The following is a 4,033-nucleotide window of genomic DNA, read 5'->3' as shown; positions in this document are numbered from 1 at the left end:
ATTGAAGGATGGAGAAGCTAGAGGTCAATCCAAAATATCTACTCTTTTTAATGTAGGGGAGGGGAAGGTCCTCCCCACAGAGCCATGAAAATCATAACGTGGAATGTTAGGGGATTGAATGCCCCTAACAAACAACGCATCTTAAAGTGTTGTATCTCTGATTCTAAACCTAACTTAATGTTAATTCAAGAAACAAAAATGAATGCATCTAAGATTTCCCTCTTTGAGCAGAAACTAGGGGCTAGACAACTAAAACATTCCCTGGCCATAGGCGCCTCAGGGGGCTTAGCTATCATTTGGGATTCTAGAACCCTTTCGTTCACACCATTAGAGATTCAGCAAAATTGGATAGGAGGAGTTGTAGTAAGCTACAAAAATAACCTTAGATTCAAACTAATTAATGTATATGGCCCCATCCAGAATAAGGATAAGGTGAAGGTGTGGAAGGAACTTGAGTCCTTTCTTAAAAGTTTCTCGAACGACCTAAGTATCATTGGTGGAGATTTCAATGCCATCACTAAGGCTTCAGATAAGAGAGGAGGAAGTAGCAAGCTTCCTCCTTCAGCTGTAGATTTCAATCTCTGGATCAATAGGAATTCCCTGCTGGAAATCCAGACGATAGTGAATGCCTTTACCTGGAACAATAGAAGATCTAGTTTCTGTAATATAGAAGAGAAACTTGATAGGTTCTTTATCTATGGAGGGCTCTCAGAGCTAAATTACTCCCTCAAGGTAGAGCCTCTCCCTTTATCAGGATCGGACCATTTCCCACTCCAATTAAACTTATCATTCGACAATGCCCCTAAAAAATGCCCCTTCAAATTTGAGAATATGTGGTTTACAAATGACAACTTTCTAAACTTACTTGAGAAATGGTGGAGTAGCTCCATTTTCTCAGGTTCGAAGATGTTTATTGTTGCTAGTAAGTTAAAGCTTATAAAAAGGAAGCTCTTAGAGTGGAATAGGACCAATTTTGGTAACATCTTTAACACAAAAACCCTAATAAATAATGATCTCAATAAGGTTAACACTGAGGTACTTGACAAGGGGATGGATGAGCATCTTTTCCTTAAGGAAAAGGACCTACTCTCAGAGTATGAAAAGATACTATCTTACGAAGAGATATTTTGGAAACAAAAATCCAGGGAGACTCGGTTGAATGATGGGGACCGGAACACCAAGTTCTTCCACAATAGCACCAAGCAAAGGAGAGGGGTCAACTGAATTTCTAAAATCATGAATACCCAAGGATCCATCCTGTCTAAACCAGATAAGGTTGCGTCTGAGGCAGTTAAGTTCTATGAGAATATCTTAAACAATCTTGAAGGCTCCAACCTTAAGGGCCAACTCGATATCATTAAGAATATCCCGAAACTCATTACCAATGACCACAACCAAATCCTTTTAAAGAAATTCTCAATGGAGGAGGTTAAATCTGCCCTCTTCAAGATGAATCCAGATAAGGCTCCAGGCCCGGATGGCTTCCCCACTAGCTTTTTTCAAAAATGTTGGGGTTTTATGGGAACAGAAATCACGGATGCCTTAGAGGGGGTAAGGAATCCGGGTAAGATTCTTAAAGAAGTCAACAATACCTTCCTTGCCCTCGTTCCAAAAAAACAAAACCCGGAGAGCTTTAATGACTTCAGACCAATTGCTCTCTGCAACAGTCTGTATAAACTCTTAACTAAAACCTTAGCAGCTAGACTCCAGAATCTCCTCCCCTTAATTATTAGTGAGGAACAAAATGGCTTCGTAATGGACAAATCAATCTATGATGGGGTGATTATTGCCCCGGAGGCCATTCATTCGGTTCAGCTTAACAAATCACCGAGCATGCTAATCAAATTGGACATAAGTAAAGCTTATGACAAAGTTGATTGGCGCTTCCTCTGCAAATGCTTGGAGGCCTTTGACTTTTCCAAAACCTAGATCAACCTTATCTTCGAATGCATATCCACCCCTAGATTCTCGATTCTGGTTAACGGCTCCTCGGAAGGTTTCTTTAGTAGTTCGAGGGGGCTCAGGCAGGGTGATCCTATGTCCCCCTTCCTTTTCATTATTATGGCTGAAGCCCTAGGCAGATCTATTTCGGTGGCCAAAGAGAAGGGGAAGATCCAAGGTATTCCCATCACCAGTGGCCTCCCCCCCTTCACCCACCAGCAATTCATTGACGACACAATGCTTTTCAGGCAAGGTGGTACGGGGGAGGCTCGTGCCTTTAAAGACATTCTTAATTCCTACATGATGGCCTCGGGTCAAGAGGTTAATCTAGCTAAATCTGCAGTTTTTTTGTTCAACATAGACCCCCTTTTAGGAAAAGAAATCTGCAGTGTCCTGGAAATTAGTCAAGGATCCCTTCCTTGCAAATATCTAGGCATTCCCCTTGACAGAGGTAGGAGACCCTCTAATTTATGGGACAACTTAGTGGACAAGATCAAGTCTAGAATTAGTACTTGGAAAGGGAAATGGCTCTCTTCGGCTGGCAGGGCTACCTTGGTTAGATCAGTCTTATCAGCTATGCCCATTTTCCAGCTTTCACTCCAATGGTTGTCTTCTTCCAAACTTGTTGAGATCAATAAGCATCTTAGAACTTTCTTTTGACAAGGTACTGATAGCAACCACAAAATCTCACTCATTTCTTGGGATAAGATATGTACACCCAAAGAGGATGGTGGTATTGGCATTAAAAACTTATGAGATCAAGGTAGAGCTTTGGGGGCAAAGCTGGTCTGGAGATTATTCAGATTTCCTCACCTCAAATGGGAAAGATTACTTAACCTCAAATACCTTAATGGAGATGATCCAACCCAAATCTTCAAGGAGCCCAACCCTCCCAAAGGTTCCTGCCTTTGGAATTTTATGCTCGATTGTAGGAAGATTATCTCTAACAGGCTAACCTAGAACCTGGGGTCTGGGGACAAAGCCCTCTTCTGGTTAGATTCTTGGGGAGGGTATAAAGCCATTGAAAACATCCATGACTTTGGGGCTACCAGGGCCCTTCTTGAATCACATAGAGGTCCCCTGCTAAATAGTTATCTCTCCCCTTCAAAGGAAGGGGCTGGTTGGCAATGGATCGAAAGGGATGATGAAGCCATCTTGGAGAGGGACAAGCATAAACTTTTGTCAATTCTTAATTCTAGGAACTTTGTCTTAAGTCACGATGAGGACAAGCTCGTATGGGAGGGCTCCTCAAAAGGAGAATACAATTCCAAGGATGGGTACTCTCACATATCCAAAGCAGTTTTAAGACCTAAGGTAGAGCTTCCATTGAATCTTTGCTGGGATAGAAATTGTCTGCCTAAGGCAGGTATTTTTTCCTGGCTGGCAATCCAAAGCAAACTCCTCACTGTGGACAAATTTAAGCGTATGGGCTATGAGGGTCCTGGTAGATGTCCTCTATGCAAAGCAGAGGAGGAGGACACCAATCATATACTCCTTAACTATCCCTTTGCTCATCAATGTTGGATCTGGTTCACCAATAAACTTGAATTGTCTGCAGCCTTTCCCAACACCATCTTAGGGATGCTCATGGCTTGGCCTCTCCTTAGGCATGGATGTCTCTTTGAAGGTTTATGGAGAGCTCTCCCATCATCCATAGTGTGGGAACTCTAGAAAGAAAGAAATAGGTGCCTCTTTAAGAATGAAAAACTAGATGCCCTAAGAATCGTCAATAAGATAGAGTCAGCTGTCACTGAGCTTGTGAACAATAGACTCACCTCGGGTTCACTAAAAAATGCTTCTATATCTTATTGGGATGAAAGGATAAAAAAATGATGGAAGGGCTTGTCCTTTCCTCCCTTTGTAGGAGTAGGCCCTTCAGCCAGCCTTCGATCTAGGGTGACATGCAGATGGCAGCCCCCTGGTGAAGGGTGGCTGAAGCTAAACTTTGATGGGGCTGCCCAGGGCAACCTAGGGCAAGCTGGGATAGGATGCGTTGTTCATGAAGGCAAGGAAATAGCATCCCTTGCCTCTTTGGCTAGCATCAACACAAACAACTGGGCAGAATTGATGGCCCTGGTGGAAGGCTTGCTCT

This window comes from Cryptomeria japonica, chromosome 11 (assembly GCF_030272615.1).
Source record: "Cryptomeria japonica chromosome 11, Sugi_1.0, whole genome shotgun sequence".
Taxonomy (NCBI): Eukaryota; Viridiplantae; Streptophyta; class Pinopsida; order Cupressales; family Cupressaceae; genus Cryptomeria; species Cryptomeria japonica.
This window is presented reverse-complemented; position numbering follows the sequence as displayed.